This window comes from Manis pentadactyla, chromosome 5 (assembly GCF_030020395.1).
Source record: "Manis pentadactyla isolate mManPen7 chromosome 5, mManPen7.hap1, whole genome shotgun sequence".
NCBI lineage: Eukaryota > Metazoa > Chordata > Mammalia > Pholidota > Manidae > Manis > Manis pentadactyla.
The window spans coordinates 160,436,823-160,458,569 of record NC_080023.1 but is presented as its reverse complement, the minus strand read 5'-3'; the positions used below and the strand labels follow the sequence as shown (position 1 = coordinate 160,458,569).

General features: G+C 42.6%; 1 long non-coding RNA gene across 2 annotated transcripts in view; it reads left to right on the top strand.

The window, feature by feature from the left end:
- LOC118920300 (uncharacterized) overlaps positions 1–21,747 on the top strand; it is a 219,772-nt gene that overhangs the window by 1,870 nt on the left and 196,155 nt on the right. The window contains exons 2-3 of one of the 2 annotated variants that reach the window (XR_008997949.1): positions 34–145; positions 3,484–3,550. This is a non-coding gene — a long non-coding RNA (uncharacterized LOC118920300). The remainder of the gene's footprint in view (positions 1–33; positions 146–3,483; positions 3,551–21,747) is intronic. The other variant, XR_005027856.2, reaches the window with a different exon arrangement.

Genomic DNA, 21,747 nt, shown 5'->3' with positions numbered 1-21,747 from the left:
TTTTTTTCCTTCTCTCTTTTCTTGCTCTTCTAGGAATACCTTTCCCAACCCTACCTATCATGTGGCCTCCAGGAAGCCCACCTTCACCAGCCCTCTCCACCCTGAACCCAGATAGTTGTCCCTGTGGATGTTTTCATAAGACACGGTAAGCAGATACTCCTCTATTTCTCTACAAATGATCTTTTATCTATCTGGTTAATGTGATTGAATCCCCCTTACAGGCTGAGCTCACTGTAGCCAGAAACCATGTTTTCTGTTTCTAATCATTAACACCTAGGACAGAGCCAAGCTATTAGCACACATAAACCATATGTTTATTTCACACATAAATTAATGAATATTACTGAATAATTTATCCAAGGCCAAAAGAAGAACTTAAACCTAACCTCTGTCTTCTGATTTAGAATTGCATTATTTTTATTGGACCTTATTCTCTTGTTTAAATATCAGGCTCTTCCTTGATTTTTGCCTTTAGAATTTGATCATGTGTTTGCATTTCCCTCAGCCTACTGATGAATATGAAAAAGGCACTACAAGAACACACACACCCACAAACACACATTCACAGACAACTGAGGAAATTTACCAGTGATAGACCATGAGTAAGGGCATTAATGAGGAATGCACTTTAGGAAAACACAAATATTCCAGAAGACTGCCTTTGAAGAAAGCTACAACAGTGAACAAATAAAATGATGAATATGCATGTAAATACAAACAATGATTATCCCTATATGATAATAATAAAATAATGTTTGATTTTGGGGTTTAAAGTGCAAGTGGATAAGAGTAGTATTTAAGTGGAAGGATTAACACCTGACCCGTCAGGGGTCTAAGATCCTTTTATTAGTTACAAGGATTTAACATATTGGTTATATAGATGTTAAAATTCTAAGAGTAACGATTAAGGCCCTAGAAATAAAGTGTATAAACTCTAAACCAGTAGAGGAAAAACAAAGAAAAAAATGCATGAGAAAAGCAAATATTCTGGTACACTTGAACATTCACAAATTCTTAAAGCCAACAATTCTACTCTAAAGCAAGTCCCTTAAAAATAACCTTGTATATTTGAACCATGAAGCAGTGTTTGAGCATTTTCATAGCAGCTCTTCTGGGTTCCTGAATCCTATTCCAATGTGTATGTGTGGTAATTTCCCCCACACCGCCAAGCACTTCCAGGACACCAGCTGAGTGTCCTGAAATCCAATTCAGTGCTGACACTGTCTATGCAGAGATGGCATCAGATTCCATAAGTTAAAGGTTCAGTCCTAAAAGTCTAGAACTACCCTACGTTCCCAATCTCAGACCCCAGTAGCAAGCCCAGGTTGTCGCCTGTGCTTCTGACACACATGCTGTAGATTGGGGACCCCAGTGACCCCTCCTTGGGTTTGATTAATTCTCACAACTCAGAGAAACATTTTACTTACAAGATTGCTGGTTTACTATAAAAGGATATAACTCAGAACAGCCAGATGGAATTGATGCAGAGGGCAAGGAATGTGGAAAGAGACAGGAGCTTCCATGTCCTCTCCAGGCATGCCACTCTCCCAACACCTTCACGTGTTCACCAGCCAGGAAAGTCTCCAAACCCTGCACTTTTGGGTTTTTATAGAGGTCTCATCACATCAACACGATAAAATCATGGGCCATTTTTAATTGATTCAACTTCCAGCCCCCTTCCCCTCCCTGGAGGTCTGGAGGCGATGGGACTAAAAGTGCCAACCCTCTAGTCAGGACATAGGTTCTCCGGACAACCAGCCCCCATCCTTAGATGACCCAGGGGTGTTCCAAAAGTCACTTCATTGACATAACAATACACCGTTCTTGCTCTCAGCACTTAGGAAATTACAAGGTTTTGGGGAGCTGTAAGCCAGGAACCAGGGACAAACACCAAACATATTTATTATGAATCCCAATATCACAGCAGGTCTGGTTGGAAAGACCTAATAATACTAATAATACCTGGAAAAAACTTGAGTTGCGTTTGCATTATGGAATACTTTACATCCATGAAAATAAATGAACCATTGCTATATCCAAAATAGTATGTTATTCCTGAAAGTTCAGAAACAAAGCAAACCTAAAAAGAGAGTTTTAAAAATATATACTGTTGTGGGACAATTATACACAGGTATCCCCTGCTTTTCAAAAGTTTGCCTTACAGCTACCTGGCTTTTACCAAAGGCCTCCATTTGCACCTGTTTTGGTTAACCGCAAGAAATCCTAGGGACGTCCGCTTTTACGACAGAAGACGAAAAGTGAAAATGCGTTGGGCGTGTGTTTTGCGGCCAGCCTGCAGGGAGGCCGCGCCTGCGCCCACCGCCTCCTTCCCCGGGAGCCCTGAGCTGTGCCCGTGAGCATCTGGGTTCTATCTCCGGTTATTTTGTGCATCCGTTAGCGAGATGTGTCCTGAGGTATTAGAAATGCCTAGAGGAGGTTATCTTTTGGGTTTGGGAACAGTAAAAAAAATTTACATATAAATTAGTAAACAGTTGCTTCTTCGCTTTACATATCGGTTTATGAAACAATCTCAGGAATGCTCTACTTTCTGACAGAGGGGGAAGCCTGTATATACATATAACAAATGTAAAATATATATATAGCAGCAAGAGTACAATAAAAAAATGCAGGACAATTCATGGGTGGAGGCGGTGTGGGGGATGCAGAGAAACCCTTCAGTAGATGCAAATCATTGATAACATTCTAGTTCTTATTTAGGTTGGTAACTTAATGGGCATTTATTTTATGACAAGCTTCATGACTTATAAAACTGTTAGTATTTTGTATTAAACATTACGTTAGAAAATATATTACAGTGGACCCTTGAACAACACGGGTTTGAACTGCTCAGGTCCATTTATATACAGATTATTTTCAATAAGTATACTGGAATATTTTTTGGAGATTTGCAACAATTTGACAAAATACTTTCTCTTGCTTTATTGTTAGAATATAGTATATAATACACATGACACACAAAGTATGTGTAAGTCGTCTATTTATGTTATCTGTAAGGCTTCCAGTCAACAGTAGGCTACTAGTAGCTCAGTTTTGGGGAGTCAAAAGTTACATGTGGCTTTTTGACAATGCCAGGGCTTAGTGGCTCTAACCCCAGCATTGTTCAAGGGTTAACTGTAAGTTAAAAGTACCTGAAAAATAATAAAGTTTAAACTTAAAAGGAATGGGCTGTGTGAGCAGGGCAAGCAGCAATGTATGAAGATCCAGGTCAGAGATGACAGAGAGGTTTCATACTCCTTTTGAGACCACTTCTGGGCCTGATGTTTCAGGGGGAAAGTACAATGCTTGATTAGTGATGTCTGCACAGCCATGGAGGTAAGACTGACAAAACGTGCAGTAGATTTATCGTGCCTCTCCTAAGTGATTTATTCTCGTGGAATGGAACTTGGCTTTTATTGAGGGCTGAGTAGGGCTTGAGCCCATTTAAAGACACAGAGTTGTATTTTCCCCTTCCCTTGTAATCAGGGATCTGCCCGCGAGAGGGTGAACAGTTTGAAGGAGGCCTGCACCTGGGCAGTGGTTTACCTGACTGGTGAGTAGCATTCACAAATCACTCAGAAGCCAACATCTCCCTTGAGAAATGGAAAGTCCTGACCATGAACTCATCTTCATGTGGGCTTTTCGCTGTGAAAGCCTGGGACTCTGGGACTTTTGTACCCTGGCTCCAATCCCTTGGTTTGCAAATTCCCCCGGAACTCCATGCAGGGAAGTGAGAAGAAAAGGAAACTTGGAAGAGGAGGGAGAACAGGAAGGGAGAGGAAAAGGCAAGGACATCAGGCACTGTGAGAGACAAAGGGAGGTGGATTTGAAATGCAAGAAAAGGAGAGGGAGGGAGAGGTTGCAGAGGAATTATTGATTATATCCCTTAGGGTGACATATATCAGCCCTTGATGAGGTGTGAAAAGTTGGCAGGCCTGAATCGCTTAAAGCTAATTAATGGCTTCAAGGGGCTTTGTAATCCTGGGTTGCAAGGAAAAGGCTCTGCCTACAAAAACCAAATGGCGTCCATGATTTAAATTCTTTATTGTTCCTAAGGATTCTCAGTGCTGCAAAGAGCCTGCTCTGTGCTTAGCCTATGACTCTGTAGTTTACTGCTAATGAGAGCAATTGCTTTCCTCTTCTGCCTTCCTGTCTGCAATCTCTCCTTCTCTGTAAAGAGCTCAGCTTTGCTGCTTCACTGAAGGAGCCAGGAGTCCTCAACAGGGTGGGGCATTGGTGCCCTAACATCAGATGCCAACCTGTTGAGGATTTGTGCATTTATTCTGGCTTTAATGCATTATTTTTAGTTGTTACGTTCTTCTAATCCTAGAATCTCCTCTGTTTCAGTTAGAAGACCATCTATTTCAGTCACCGGCAGGCCACGTGGTTCTTAATGAAGCTCTGATGCTCTAGGCCAGTGGGGTGGCAGAGTGCTACCAGTCTATTGCCAGAATAATGGCTTAGACTGTGAGCTCCTTTTCCAGAAAGTTGCTCCAGATCAATGGCTAATCCGCCACATCTAGTGACAGGAGGGATAGTCCTGCTTTCTCCACAGCCAGTGAACCAGAAGGGTCTCAGACCCAGCCAGGACTTTGATTTCCCACTTGCTATGGGTTGAGATCAGCCCAAATAGCTGCAGAACAATTGGTGGGGGAGTTGTGCGGGGAGGAAATCTCTTCTTTTCCAAGCTCCCCTTTTCTGTTTTTGCACACACCAGTCTAAAACAGTATCCTCAGGGAAATTCAGCAGTGAATGTGACTTCCATGGAGAAGAGCAAGGCAGTGGGTTAACTTTAACTTTCTGGAGGAAATTTAGAACTAAATAGAACTCTTTCAGGAGGAGAGGACACACACCAGGCAGTGAAACACAGGTATAGGGAAGAGAGCAAGGATAAAAGGGTAATTTGCACACAAGTTCCCAAATCCAAGGGTGAGATACTTCCAGTGAGATATAGAGCAAGGCCCGCTGGGGACCTGTTCAGAGGGTGGGGAACCTTACTCACGTCTGGGATAAGGTGCACACACCTGCAAGACTTTGCACATGACCAGGGGAATTTACATATCTCTGTGTAACATCCCATGTACCTGCAGAAACTTTAACACAGTTGGAGAAACGTCTATAAATCTGGAGAACCATGAACAAAGTATGGGAATCTTTATAGCCAAGAGCAGAAAACAAAGCTACTCAGCAAAGGTAACCCCCTAGTTGCTTGACAGAGGTAACGGGTGTTTTCCCACAGAGGCTTATTTCTCTGCTGGCACCCATTGGGGAGGAACTTGATACATCTATATGGCGTAATATAGGGGAGAGGCTTTCAAACTGCCTTATGCGTCAGTACCCCCTAGGAAGGGTATTAAGAATACAGGAGCCTGGGTACCTCCGTGAACTAGAGAATCAAATCTTTAGCATTGGGGTCCAGAGAGGTATATTTCTAGCACAACTCTTTAAGAGATGCACATGAACAGCAAACTTTGAGAATTAATTATTCAGGGAATTGTGTCTATTCTGAGGAAGATACATACCTCTCTTTTCTCCAAGTGACTCTTATTTTTCTAAAAGGGTCATGATGCTGACATCAGAGAGAAATCAGTGTAGAAACAGTAACCCTGATGACCTTACAGTTTGTTGTAGAGGAATCAGATTCCCTGGTCTATTCTGCAGGTCCCTGCCATCCCCTTTCCCTAGGAAATCATCTCTTATGGTAGATAACAAATGAAAACTCAGATCAAATCATGAAAGGAATAAAAGTGAGGAGCAGTGCTTGGAGACTTCACAAAAATTAAGTAAAGCATATTGAATCTATTGTCTACTCGTGACATTCCCAGGGTTCAATCATCTGAAATCTGGCTTCAGCCTCCACCAGATCCACAAGCAACAGTCTTGTCTAAAGCAACTCTTTCTTGTCTTGATCATTCAGATGTATTTATTGATGTTGACCCTCTTTCAAGTCCAATTTATGGGCTTTTGTAATACACACTGATTTATTGGGGGGTTCCCAGCATTGAGCCCATTTCTGTATTACTCAGCCTCATTTTCAAGATTTCCCAGTAATTCCCTGAGTTATCCAGTGTTTTTCCAATAAGTTAATTTTTTTCTCACTCAGCCAGGGTTGGATTCTATTGCTTGCAAATAGAATTCTTGACTATAACTTCGAAGCCCCCACAGTCTTGATTTTCTTCCAGTACTTCTATCTGTTCTTTCCCAGCTCCATTTTGATGTTTCCTTAATCATATAATGCCTTAAATAATGGTGTATTTCAGAGTTTTAAGCCAACTCCCACTTTGTAATTTCCCTTGGCTCTACTAATCTTCTGTGTAGCTCTGTCTCCTGGTATCCAACTTCACATACCAGACATGTTGGTCATCTTTACAATATCTTAGTAAAAGGAATCACCTTTCATCTAGTTGCCCAACTGAGAAATCCAAGTATCACCACTGATTTCTTGCACCCATAGGTGACCCAAATGTCAGATCCTGTTGAGTCAGCTTTATTATCACACAGATCTGCACACTTCTTGCCGGTGCTGTTGTGGTGTCTTAATTTGACCACTGTCACTACTTACTTGGAGTAGAGCCATAGCCTCCTAACCACTCTCCCTGCCTCTAGTCTTGATCCTCCAGGGCAGCCAAAGTGACCTTTAAAGAGAAAATATACTCATGTCACTCTCATATATACAATTGTACAATGCCTCCCTTTTGGATAAATCCAAAAAGTTCGGTCGTTATTACAGTGTTATTCATGATCTCCCCACCTCTGCAGCTTTACTTTTCAGTACCACCCCCAATCCACCTGCCCACCCCAAACCCCAGTGCCCCATCTTATATACAGATCTCAGATTTTTTGAAACACCTACTTATGTCTGGGGTCTAGACATCCACATATGATCCCTCTGTCTGGAATCTTAGCCTCTCCAAACCCTCCATCTTATCTGGTAACTCAGACACATCATTCAGGGCTCAGCAAAGATGGTATTTCCTCCAAGGGATCCTTGCCTGACTCCTCATGTCTCAAGATGCCTTGCCTGCATGTTGGTGTTTCTCTGATCACAACAAACAAGCATTTATGTAACCAGGTTGTAATTGTTGCTTTACTCATTAATTTCTCCCAGTAGATGTTGAGCCTGTTAACATCAGTGGTTGGGGGATCTGCATTCTTTTTATTCCATCTCCATAATGCTTAGCCAATAATTTATTTGTTTGCATAAACTGTCTAGAGGTCCTAATACAGGAGAAAATGACACTTGTAGAACACCCCTGTGCAGGTGCCACCCTACCCTCTTTCACAGAAATGTTTTCATCTCACTCTTGCAATATCCTTGAAAATCTGTGATTATTAGTCTCATTTTATATGAAAGAAAGTTGAGCTTGAAAGTGGTTCATCAGTGATCCCATTATCTTTCAAGAGATAGATCTGGGGTTTGATCTCAGGACCGCCTGACGTCAAAATCCACAACTGCTCTGCAATGAACTCACCAAGGGTGACTAATGCTTTAAAGGAAAAAAAGAAAGAAAAACCTTCAAAACTCACTGTTATTTATCACCTTTTGATCTGAGAAGACACAAATGGAAACAAGGTCACCTCTCCCTAAATCTTTCTCTGCATCCCAGGAATGGAATGCAGATATCATGAAGGGGTGACACCAATGAACAAAAATAAAAATTTAAATTTCCTTCCCAATAGGTCATATCACTTCATACCACACTCTACTAACAAAGCACTTCTATTCTGGGAATAGAAGATTTACAAAGATGAATATAGAATCAGAAAATTGCATTTACAGTAACATCTAGCATTTGTTACCTTCCCAAAGCACTTTTGCATATAGACTCTGATCTAGAGGATCCACTAAGAGGATTCAGATAATTAAGTTGGCAAATGCAAAGGCCAGGAGGTGATTTTATAAGTATTCAAATACACACAACTTTCTGACAAAAGAGTGACAGGCTTACTTTTTGAGTTGGAATGCCATCAAAGGAAGCCTCCCATATACAGGCCCCATAATTTCCATGAGTTACCCCACTTCATTTTGCAACAATTTGGTGACACAGGGATCATTATCTAGCCCTCAGGTCATCACCACTGTGAGGTGTCAAACTTTAATTAATCAGATCCTTTCCAGAGCTTCGAGGGGAATTTGCTTTATAAAACAAGCAGTGATCCTCATTGCCCACCATTGCCACGACCCTTGTGGGAACACTTAGTATAGAGTTATACAGCCAGATATAAGTAAGATAAAATAAATTTTTAAAACAGGGTCTTGTAAAATGTCCATTTTCACTAAGTGGATGGGTATCTTCATAAAACTCACAATCAAGGAATGGAAGGGAATGCCCTCTGAGTCTCCTGTTCTAAGAGGGAACGTGTAACTCAGAAAGGTTAGTGAAGTTGCCAAACAAAGGTCATGTAGAAAATGGAAAATTTGAGAATGAAACCTTGAACTTCTCACTGACTTCAGGGCATAGTCCCTTAAACTAGATTGGCCTCATAGTAATGGATTTTTAACATATCAGGGTGTTAAATCTAATTTAAGGGGAATTTAGGCAAAGCCATCTCAGAGGAGGACACTTACGAATCATTTGAAGGGGGTGGTGCCAGGGAGGAAGCCCTATTCCCAACACATATGACGCAGGAGAAAAGGGGCAATTGTCAGAAGGTCAGAGAGCAAAATTAGAGAGAGACATCACAGGTGAATAAGTAAGGGACATGGCACCCGAAGAGAAAGCAGGTATTTGTATTGTATTTGTTCTGTCACTGTCATAACAGATTGCCACAAATTTGGCTACTTTAAGGAGTATAAACTTCCTGTTCTGTAGCTCTGGAAGTCAGAGTTCTAAAATGAAGGTGTTAGCACCTGTGTTCCCTCTGGAGGCTTCGGAAGGGCATCTGTTTCCTTGCCTTTCCAGCTTCTAGCAGCTTGTCTGCATTCCTTGGCTTGTGGCCACTTCGTCTTCAAATCCAACAGTGGTGCTTCTATCTTTGACCTCAGCCAGGAAAGGTTTCCACTTATAAGAACTCGTGATTAGATTGGTTCCACTTGGATAATCCAGTATAATCCCCCACCTCAAGGTCCAAAACCCTAGGCACATCTTCAAAGCCTCTTTGCTACATAAGCTCACATATTCACAGGTTCCAAGGATTAAGCTACGGGCATCTCTGACAGGCCTTTATTCTGTCTACCACTACCTAAGCAGGGCCTGGGAAAGATGGACAGTGGGAAATGCAGGTACTCTTTGACCCTGGAGAGATGCACAGAAGGGCAGTAGGGGAAGGTCGAGGGAATATGAGGGGGGACAGGATAGATGGACACATTTGTTAGGAGCTAAATGGGCCAAAGCAGGAGTGGATCTATGTTTTGCGGGACCTGAGTGTAAGCAAAATTTTGAAGCCCTCTAAGAGAATAAAAATGAATGAAGCTCGGTAAGGCCCCTCCGAGGGCTCTGGATGGGGCTCCTGCGTGTGAGGCTCCTGGAAGTTTAACTTTCATTAGCGTTACAGCAACATCGCCTCTCAGCCAGGGCTTGTGGAAGGCGCTCTGCAGACATCTAAACCCACTGTCTGCGCAAGTCCGGTAAAGTCGAGGCTTGCTGCGGAAAATCTGGTGAGTGATGGAGCAGGAATCTAGAGCCAGGCAGGTGACCTCGCAGCACACGCATCGCTCCATGGCTCCCTCTAGAGGCTAAGAGTGGAGCAGAGATGAGCAACCCAGCCCTGAGCTTAGTTGCTCAGATGATGTTCCGGCCAAGAAATAATTTTCTTTGGCTTTTCTGAATTTTATAATTGTCTTGGATCCAAAAGCCAAGCAGCGTTCCCTATCAAAGAGGTGGGGATGAGGCATAGGCTCAAACCTCAGCTGCAAAGTGGGAAGGTGAAACTCCCACAAGGAATTCAGGGCCGAGGCCAGTAGGAGCTAACAGGAAGCCTGGATGGTAGTGCCACCTGCACAGAGCAGGCCATTCCTACTGGCCTTTTCTTACTGCCGTGGGGTCTTTCTGGAAGAGTTTTTTTTGTCTCCACTTCCTCCTATTTATCTGACTAGCCTGAGCACCTGGTATTGGTATAGTCCCATTTTGAAGCAGGGAATTTTGATAGAACCTGATACATTACTAACATTTAAAGAAAAAGCAGTCCTGACCCCAGGGCTGAACTTCACCTGTTGCCAGATTTTACCCCAATCTTACTTTGAGCCTTGCCTCTTCTAAAAATAGAATTAGGCTCTAGGATCAGACAGAAAGAAGGCATGGGGTGAGGTTTGCAGATGCAATTTCTTTTGTTTTAAGACTATGTTTATTTGACCCAAGGTGTCCAAAATGTTATCATTTTAATGTGTAACCATATAATTATTGGGATGTTTTGCATTTTTAAAAATTAAATCTTAAGACAGCTGGTGTGTTGTTTATACTTACAACACATCTTGACTAGTATCAGCCACATTTCAAGTGCACTGTGGCTAGTGACTTCTGTGTTAAACAGCACAGATTTAGAGACTTGATCAGATTCTGGCTTATTTTTTTCTTGTTTTGTCAGGAAGTGGGGAAGGCCTGCTCTCCTCTTTTTGGTGATGTTGGGAGCCATTCATGATCGTTGTGTATTTTTAGGTCTGTTAATTCATTAGGTCTTGTAAATGGTGGTATTTTATTATACCACCTTCACTGATTCTATGTAATACTTCTCCATAGGGATCCTGTCCATATTCAACTATTTGGGTGCCTGAAGGAACAGTTCATGTGGAAAAAGCAAAATAAATAATGCTTGACCCTTTTAATTACCATTTCCAAAATGCAGATGTAATTTTTGCAACTCTCCCTAAGGTGTGGGGTGCATGTGAGGGTTGCCTGGAGGAAGGGTGACTGGAGGCTTAGTAATGAAGAGATGGGGTAACAGAGAGGGGAGAGATGAGCCAGGTTCAGTGATGGAGTATGAGGATGGTGTGGCTCTGAGATGGTTGTTCCACAAATATTGGTGTTAAAGACGAGGAAAAAATACTGTGCATTCATGAGGGCTGAGTAAATCAGGTCTCCATCCAACTCCAGGAAGGAGGGATCTTTTTATGTTCCACTCCCAAATCTACAATGACCAGGAAGGAGGTAAATAGCCTTTGTGTGTCAGGCTCCCTTGTTCTGGACTGTTGTAGAGGGAGAGAGGCTAGAGGCTGGTGCTTAGCACTGAGCATGAAGGTAAGCTATAGGTTGGTATGTGAATTAGGGAAAAGTAATTGAGGGATTTTCCCAAGAGCTGGAGACCCATGGCCTAATTGCAGACAGTGAGATATGTATGGGATACAGAAAGCTGGACACAAAATCCCTCAGACTTTAACCAAGGCTTTGTGACTGGGCCTGTGCTCAGGGAAGGACCCCAGGAAGGGTAGAGGTCAAGAGATGGCAGAGAATTCAGGTGCAGTTCCCACCCCATGGAACAGGAGACTAAGGCTAATAGAAGCAGACACCTTGGATTAAGGATAAGGCCCTTCTCCCTTTTTCCCACATTACCTGTAAGTGCTGGGATTTCTGTTTTCCATGGTTGTTAAGAACACAGATTCTAGGACAAGCCTCCTGGGTTCAAATGCTGGCTTCTCTGTTTCTATGTGGGCTTAGGCTGAAATCTCTTATGTCTCAATATCTGTAAAACATGTAAAAATAACTACTTACTTCATAAGGTTATTGTGATAAGTGCATTTGTAAAGAAAAAGCACCTAGGATAGTGCCTGAAATTAGCAAGTGCTATGTGTTACCATATTTTGTTAATTATAATAATAATAATTATTATTACTCATGATCTTGGGGAGATGAAGGGTCACTAAATATGAGATTGAGTTTTCTTTTAAACATATTTAAGCCAGGTTGAATTTAATTTGTGGGAAAATAAGTGTAATTATCTTTTGTGTCAGGCTACTGTGGATTCAATTCATGGCACTACAACACACCACCTAGCTATATAACACCATTTTATGTATTTTTGCTTCCACATCAAAACTGCTGAATTAAAACTGCTCCTTGGAAACACTCTGATCTGTGCACCAAAATAGGAAGTAAGTCTTAAAGGGGCCATTCATCGGAGTACTGGGATATCCCTGATATTCTAGAAACGTCTGTAGAAAAGGGTATTGCTTATGGGGGGGACGAGGTTGGGGATGGAGGGAGAATCGGAGGACATTATGTGGAAGGCGTAAGTTTGAAGCTTATAGAAGTTTGGGGAATAACGGTGGCCTTCTGAGAGCGGTCACGGCTCAGGCAGGGGGACCTGTGAGGGGACTGCGGGGAGCTAGCTCTCGGTTTCCCATCACAGGGTTGGGAAGGAGAAGCATCAGCCGCAGGAGGCACGGCTTAGGACGCGGCTCGCTACCGTGACGGGCCTGAGTTCTTGTCAGCATGGCCGCGCAGCTGACTTTTACAGGGTCCTTGGAGAATTCCATTTTTGACACTAGTTTTTAATAATATCTGGATGAAAGGGTAAAGGACCAAGACAGCGCCACGAGGGGGCATTAACAGTGATATTTAAAAAGGACAAAAGGTGGGTCTTAACAAACGGAGGCAGTAGGCCCTGATTCACAGAGATGATGTTTCCCCCTGGGGGTTCTGCAGGAAGACAGGAAAGCAGGGAGCAGTGGGATGCGCCCAGGGTCACCCCACTTCCTCTGCCCTTCCGTCTTCAGCCGCCTCCCCTGGGCTCAGCTGGAGTGAGCTTTGCTCAGCTGAGTGTGTCTCACCCACAGCCTCAGCTCACTTGTACTTGGTGCGTAGAGTCAATAGTGGTGATAGTTCCAGTTTTTGGATGAGTCTTAGGTGTTACGGGTATACAAGGGTGCAGCTGGTTACATCTGTCAGGTCAGGAATCTGCTCAGTGTCCCTGTCTGGTACTCTAATCTTTTGTCATACCTAGAATTTTGCTGGGATCCTCACTCCTTACCAGCCCTCACCCATATTCTTTCTCAGCAGTCACCCAGCCCCCAGGATTCTTGGCTACTGACTTTAATTCTGCCGGGAATACAATATTCCTCTGGAGCCAAATGACACTGCCTAGTGGGCCTTGATCTCATGCATTTGTTTATAGGAACCTGCCAAGCCCTCAAAAGAGATGCTTTTCCAACCACTGACTTGGCTGAAATAGCTGCAGGAGGCTGTCTCCTGCTGGATGGCGCTGCCCCTTGCACTCTTGGCTTAGCCTCTTCTGCCTGCCCCGCGTTACCCTTAGATGTGACTCCTATTTGTTATCTATTATTCTGGACTTCAAAAACGTGACCTTTGTTTGCTTTCTGATCTGTCTGAAACCTAGGATGCAAACATGTTTTTTCTTTCCTCCATGTTCTACAGTCAAAGGGCCAAGCCCATTCTCTCCTCCTTTCCCCCAGGAAAGGATGTAGTATCCAATGAGTGTTTGCTGAGTGAATAAATGACTAAACATTGAATGAATAGGTTGGGGGGTTGAAGGGACATCCATTTAATTAATAGGTGAAAAAATAAGAAAGATATACTGAAAACCTCAATAACCAAACCTAAACAAATAAACAAAACCCCATGATTTTAATCCTTTCCATACTTTCAATTGAGTGCATGCTCCAGCCTCCCCTTGGTATATCAAACCCCTAGAAATTAGGGAAAATGTACACAATGATTGTAAATTATCATTATCACTCCCATCCCCCTGAACACTCACAGCCAAGACAACAGATCCCATAGTATTGGCATCTGGCAACCCAAGTCCTCCTGCTCTTTCCCCAAATTTATGGTCTGAAATCCACTGTATGCTTTCTGAGAACCTGCTCTTTTTCCTGTATCCCAAATCTCTGTGGTTGGATAAGAGCTTTGAAGAAAAATGCAGTGAGCTATGAGAGGACACTCAGGGAATCTTGGCCTTGCCTAGACGAAATTTGAGCTGTATGATGTAAGCCATAGGGAAAAAATGTCCCAAATATTTTAGGCAGATGAGGAAAGGAGGAGCAAGGGCCCTGGGGCTGAAGGAGCATGCCATTAGGTTTGAGCACAGACAGTGAGGAAGGGAGGTGTGGGAAGGGGTTAGCAGAATATCCAGAGGCCAATTCTTGCTGGACCTGTTCAGCTCTGTCCATGATACATTCTAAGTAAGGAAGAGAGTTGGCAGATGTTTCTGTGATTAAATTGGGTGTGAAAGCTCACTCAGTGCTGTTTGGAAAATGGATTGATCAGGGAAATGAGCAATTAGAGAGAGGGATGTGGTCATCCAGGCCAGGAATTAGTGAGCTTGGTTACTGTGGAGATGCAGAGAACTGAGTAAATTAAGGCCGTATCTAGGAGGTAGAATGTAGAGGATGGGGGAGGCAGGGAGAATGTTCGGAGACTGTGAGATGGGAGTTGTCAGAGAGGTCTGAGAGATGAACCAGAAGGGTGGGCAGGGTGAGATCTCAGAGCACACTGAATGTCATGCTAAGAAGTTTGAACTTTATCCTGTAGGCAACAGGGAGCCATTTAAAAGTTTTAAACCTGAAAGTGATTTGCATATTGGAAAGGTCACTCTGACAGGGGATGGAGGAGAGTAAGGGAGAAAGCATAGCCAGGGAGACCTTCTCAGAGAGCAGTGTAGTTGACTAAGTATGTAATGACAAGTGTCTGAATTAAGGCAGGGGCATAGGGGGATGAAGAGAGGGCTGGGAGCAGTGTAACGATGGAATTGTACTGATGAGGGGAGAGGCTTAAACATGCAGTTGGATGGGAAGCCTTGAAAAGGGGGTCTGAGGAGAAGGAAGGTTCATTCCTTCAAAAAGTTACAGACAAGACACTGGGCTAGGCTTTAGGAGTAGGTGTTGAATAAGAAAGATGTGCTTGCTTTCCCAGTCTAGTAGAGGAGACAAAGATTAAGTAAACAAATAAATTCACTAATTATGAATTGGAAATCATCCTATGAAAGAAAGTATCAGGTACTATAACAGAGGAGAACAGGGTGTGGAGGTAAGCGGCCCGTTTTGGATAGTTTATTGTGGTTGGAGAAAGCACTCTGGGGAGGTGGCGTTTAAATTAGTATTAGAAGAATGACAGCTATCCAGGCAAAGGACATTCCAGCCAGGAGACTAGCAAACACATGGTGCTGAAGCTGGTCAATGCTTGGCTGGTTTGAGAAACAAGTTCATTGTGGCTGCAGAGGACAGAAGGATTCAGTGAGTTACAGCACGTCGGTAAGGGTGAGGCTCAAGGCTGGGTAGACTGTGGCATAGATTTTGGATTTTGCTTTAAGCACTGCTAGATGTTATTTAACTAAAACAACAGAGTTATATAAATTGATTTAGGTTTTAAGTTGATCACTCTGCCTACTCAGAGGAGAATGGATTTGAGGAGGACACAAGAGGAAGCAAGGATTTCAGAACAGATTTTATTGTCGTAGGGAGAGCTACTGTGGCTCAGCCCACAGTGGTGACGTCAGAGCTGGGGAAAGGAACATGGATTGAGATTTAAACATTATAATTGAAAACACTTGGGATAGATAAATGGATAGATAGACATGGACAGTGACAGAGAAGGAGCTATCAAAGATGAGTACTCAGCATCTGCAACAACTAAGTGAATGTGGTCCCTCTTACTGAAATGGGGAAAATATGAGGAAGAACAGCTGAAAGTTAAAAAAACCATTGAGTTTGATGTGGAGTTTTCATGGGAGCAGGTGGCATGGGAATTATATGCTATGTGTCTTAGTTAAGAGAACTCAGCTAGGGACCTCAGTTGGTTGTGAATTAGCATTTGTTAAATAAATGAAATCATGAATGAATCCTTGGACAGTAGTTACTGGAACAGTTGAAAACAGAGACTGATGATCACAGAATGGTTATTAGCTCTCTTTCTATGTGAACAACAAGTGAGCTATAGAGAGCAACTCAGGACTCTACACGTAATGCATGTATCACTAAAGGATTACCATCCTGCTGAGAACAAAAGGGGACCTGAGTTGGGTAATCAACAAATATACATCAAATATGAATATTATATTCAGAGTTGTAGTCTGAACTAGTTTTCACCAATTATCATCTCTTGGACTGTTTCTTCTTAATCACTAGGCAACCACAAGCCATTTACAGGAAACTTTCCCTTACAGATTTGATGACTTCCTATCACAAGGCAGGGGAGCAAGGCGTGGGCAGAGTATTCCAAGAGCAGTCCCATAGGGAAGATTCAAGGAATGTCTGCCATTAGAAGATCAGTTCATCTAGATGGTATAGGAAAGGTGCAAAGATCCATGAAGTTAGGGATTCAGGCTGTCTATTAGTAGCCATTGGACAAACATCAAAGCAAGGGGTAACCTGGTGGTGGTCCATGGGTTGTGTTTGGTTTCACTCATACAGTATTTTGTCAGGCAACACTAATAAGTTGTTATACTTAACTGTAAAACAAGCAGTCTAGTATCTATTGCCTTGTACATGACCACCTTCAATTATTAATTTTATTGCAGAGTCCTCAACAGGCATTTGAATTTGAGATCCCTGATAAAAGATGATGAGCATCATAAATACCATCATAGAGTAGATATTGGGGAATCAGTTCTGAGAAAACTTAGATTCAGAAGCTAGGCATTCAGTAGGGCAGAGTCACTGGACACCTGGGAGAAAAGCAGGCATTCACTTTCTAGGAGGGAAGCCTGTGCCCAGGTCTGGGATACTGGAGTTTGAGTAGCACCTGCTGTAGTTGGATGTGCTGACAGGTCAGCTGTAAGCTGTGCACTGTGTGAATGTTCCTCTTCAGGGTCAAGCTGAGTCATAGAGTCTAGGCTGGAACTGGGTAAAGAGTAAGAGGTTAAGTGGTGGTGTAAGTGTCGGCAATTGGGTCATCCAGAAGCCAACATCACAGTAGAGGTGGAGATGCGAGATATTTCTAAGAGAGAAGACCTGTGAAAGAAGAGAGGGGAAGCAGAATTGGGCAGAGGGGAAAGCCAACAACTGCCACGTAGACTTGCCAGAGCATTGGCCAACCCAGCAGAGAGGGCTCTAGAGTGAATATTGTCTGTCAGCAGGTAATGGGTTGGACCCAAATGATCACCAACCTCACCCAGCCACTGGATTCAGGCTTCCTGGGAAGGTGACACCTAGGGCAAGACAGCTCTGCCGACTGCATTCCCTGCAGCTGGACAGCAAGCCTTCCCTTGAAGAGGGATCTGGGTGGAGTGCCTTCACGTTTATAGTCAGCATCAAAGAAATAGATGATTAATGACTTAAGGAAATCTTAGTAAGCTCTCTGAGGCAATTTTCTTCATTTATAAATGGGGTTTTGTGAAAATGGTCTTGATATTTGTGTGTGAAAAATCACTGGTACTTGGTCTTATTAGAGAAGTAATAGGTTCAGAGAATTGAAGCCACCTTGCAGCCAGCATCATAAAATATAAAAATGGGCCCCAGGGTCTGATATTAACCCTCCCAAATTCCTACTCAAATACCACAAAGCACTTCTCCACTTGCAGGGAAAGAGTGCCACTCAACAAGGGCAAACTTTTTGACGTTGGTAGTCTTGAAGTTCTTGGGTACATGGAGGAGGTGGGGAGGACAGGAAGGATGTGAACGTTTCTTTTGCAGGTGGGCAAATGCCTACCAAAAAAATGACTTAGAGAAGATAGTTTTCACAGACCTGAGTGCAGTAGTAGGTGATAGGGTCCCAAAGCTGACACAGGTTTTGAGCTTATACTTCTAGATGGCCAGAAGACAGCTTTCTCAACCTGGGACAATAACTCATGATTGGAATCTCATAAAACCCATCTGCCCCTTAGCTTTTTTTTTTTAATATTCATTTTATCATTAATCTACAATTACATGAAGAACATTATGTTTACTAGACTCCCCCCTTTACCAAGTCCCCCCCACAAACCCCATTACAGTCACTGTCCATCGGTGTAGTAAGATGCTGTAGAATCACTACTTGTCTTCTCTGTGTTGCCCATCCCTCCCTGTGCACCCCCCGACATTATACATGCTAATCGTAAGGCCCCCTTTCTTTCTCCCCACCCTTATCCCCTTAGCTTTAAAAAAAAAACAAAACAAAAAAAACTCTTGGTTAATTTTTTCTCAAGGACCTTATAGTTTGCATGCACAAAGTCTATGTGGGGAGAAGTTCCCAGGAACAAATTTCAAATTTCATTTGGTCGTGAAAAGTTAGTCCCTCATCACCCAGAACAGATTGCCTTGGAGAACTTGAGATTTGGTCCTGGGTGGGTTTTGCCACTGCTTTCACCTCTGTTGATTCAGTCTGACCCTCCTGTTAGGATGGGTGTCTGGCATGAGAATCGAGTTGGTAAAAGGAGCGTTGTGTGGGATTGTGTGGGTATGCTTTAGGGTACTGGTGGGAGGGGATGATTACTAGGGATGTTATGTGATCAGAAACATTGCTGGAGGAATAGTCACTGGTGTTTCTGAGGCAATGGATGGGCAGAAATGGTCTTTGGAAATGCTGGACACTTCCACACTCTTGTTAAAATAATCTATTTTGTGTTTTTTTTCCCTATTTGCATCCTTCAAGTTCAGGGCACAAGATTGCAATTATTTATACTCTCCCACTGTTGCAGGGAAATGATTGATATGAGTGACATCTGAACAATGATTTCTATTAAAATTTTTTCCAGTAAACATATTCAGAGCACATATAAGCACATTTTTAAAGCTAAAAAAAAAGTTTTTTTTTTGAGTTTAAGAATATTAGAGAGAACAGAAACTTACAAGCAAGGAGACAGCATGAGTAGAAATAAGGCAAATAGTTTTTTTGAATAGTGTTGTTACTAGTTTGTTTGTTTTGTGTAAATTCAATATTTATCCAATATTTTATAAAGACAAAAGTAAAAAAAAAATAGAAAATGATCTTTTTCTACACATAAGTGCAGTGTTAAAGAAGATGACAAAAAAATATAACGTCTTAGAAAATGTTTGGGTGCAGGGTTCCTAAAGTGGACAGTGTAACCTGGGCATAGCAGAGTAGGAGGGCAGCATGCAAAGCCTGGCTGCGGGGTGCAAGCCTCCTCCAGGATGACCTTGAGCCTTCCCTCAAGACCCCATAGGAAGACTCCTGAGAGGAAGTGGGGAGAAGAGCCTTGGTTTCCCGCCCAGCTCAAGGCCTTGCTCAGCGCTGTCCACACCACTTCCTCGGCCTCCCATCTGGAAAATGGGAGGGCAGGACAGGAGGGGTCACACATGTCTTTCAGAGGTGTCATCTGTGATTCCTTGAGGCAGGGGAAGTCTTTGGGGGATATTTTGGAGAAAGACCAACATAGAGGAAAGAGGAGATGGGAAAAGTGAATGGAATTCGGTTAGAACCTTACCTCTGTTTCTCACTGAGTAATCTTAGGCTCTCAGATCCCCAAGTCCCTCATCTTTAAAACGGAGAACACCATCGCTTGGGAGAGCTGTCTGTGGAAAGCCACACAGAAGTAGGTGGCACAGTGCCTGGTACATCATAGCCATGCCCAGAAGGACAGAGACTGTGCTATTTTTTCCACTATTCCTGCAACTGCTCCATTCCTCCCAAATAACATAGCCATCGCTCTCTCTCCATTCTCCCCTCTCTCTCAGTCTGATTCTTGTGCTTTCATTCTTCTTCTTCTACGTTAAAAGCCTAGCTATCCATTTGTTCTCACATGATAAATTATTTCTGTGGAAGCTGACAATCACATATGTTGGCTAAAGGGGTCGTCCTTCTCAGATAGTATTGCAAGTTACGATAGACATGATAGGAAGAAAGGTTGTTGTAGAATAATAGATAGATACAAGAGAAGGAGATCTGTGGAAAGTAACAATACCCCGAAGCGAGAATGAAATTCCAGACACCAGCGTATCAGTGGTAGCGATTTAAGGGCACAGAGGTCTCCCTTTACTCCTTCGAAGCACACGGCGTAGGCAATCCGCCATTCTGCTTTTGCACTGTGGGCTTCCTGCGCTGCACCAGAGATCAGCTGACAGAAGGGCAGAGGGGTGCAGTTCTGGAAGGTACATAAACTGAAGAGACCATGTCTGGGATAATTTAATTCAAAATAGTCCAGCAACACATTGGAAGACTGGGGGCAATTGAGGTCCCCACTGAAACCTCAGGGCATCAGGGTGCTCGTCTTTGCAATGGCACCTAGAAGTTTGGAGTGAGTCCTATTGCTGACCTGTAAGCCAATATGTGGGCTTATCTGAGCTTTTTGTACAATATTCCTTTGTTTTTCTTATTTCTTATTTATTTTTTTGCCAAATTCTGCTGCTGAACTTCTGCAGGTTCCCTGGTTAGCATTCCATTTCCCTTCTGAGTTTCTTGAGACCAGGCCCACGTACCTATCCTCTGATCCTGTGCTTGGTTGTTCTTCCAACCTGTTTCCTAGAACCTTCATGGGTTCGTTTATAACTGAAGCCATAGGATCCTAGTGTCATGGATCTGTCCCTGGGGTGTTTCCAAGGTAGCTACACTTATGTGCCTCTACCTAGATCCTCGTTTCTTTTCTTCTTCCATAGATTTGACCTTCTCTCATGGTTCATTACCAGTGTGAACCATGCCTGAGTTTGTTACACTCTTTTTACTTAATACACACACAGTAAACCACTGGCTTGTGTCCATCTGCAAAAGAAGGTCTATGAGTGCTGCAGAGAGGCAGTAAGCTGTGATGAAGATGGCATGGGACTAGGATGTCAATCCGAACATCACTATTTATAAGGAATATGATTGATATTCTTTCACATAAAATATGTGCATATAAGCTTCACCGTATTCTTCTCTGCCCTGTTACTTGCTAGCTTAATGTTTTCTCATTGGAGGCTATCAAGGCTGAGCATTTTTAATATTTCTTTTTAAATGGCATCTCCTGTGCATGATTTCTCAGTTCAAACATTTTCTCCTGCCTATTGGGTCTAAAATTGTAGTTGAAATCACGTTCTCATGATGCAGTAATTATACCTGGTGTTTAAATGTAAGCCATTGTATGTGAAACCTATTTTAAGTCCTGAAACCTTATAATCAGTATATATTCTCAGTGAGGTTAAGTGAACACTATGAAAGTGTTTCCCTCCCCATGAATCTTGAGCTTCTTGTTGGGGAAGGGAACACAACATATATGGAAGTGTTTTTTTTCTCTTAAATAGAAAAATCTGTCACCAGCCTGAAAAGCATGACCTCCCACCCCTTACTCACACAGGTTAAACAATTTCAGGACTTTCCATAGCAAGTTTGGCTCATGTATCACAGAGTGTCAAGATCCTGAGGTCCACTGATCACTTTCTTTTACATCATCATCAATCATTTTATGTTTTAATGCATTTGCTGATGAAATAAGTGATTACTTGGCTCAATATTTCTTTTGACTTATATAAACATTTCATTACGTGCTCTTAGTTTGTGGGTTTAGCAATTTAGTTGTGTGTTTGTGTGTGGGATGATTCTTGGCGTAGATTGATTAAGGGATAATTCAATACTTTGTATTAGGAATATATAATAAAAAACATAGTGTTTGGAGCTCAAACCCCGTATTTGTACTGCACCAGTTGGGTAAGTTGGAGCAAGTAGAAAACTCTGCTCATCAAGTTTTTCACTATAATTTATGGTTATTGATATCTACCTCACAGATTTCTTGTCAGGACTGAATGAGCTAATGTATGCAAAATGCCAACCACAGTGTCTAGCACATGTTCAATACATGTGATATTATTTTATTTCCTTTTTTTTTTTGAGTCAGTGAATTTTGAGGACATTTTTGTTAGTGGCCTATTCAAATGGTGTTGCCCCAAAATTCATTTCAGAAGAGGCTGATGTTCTGAAATCAGGTAGAAGACTCATCAGACCATGGAATCAT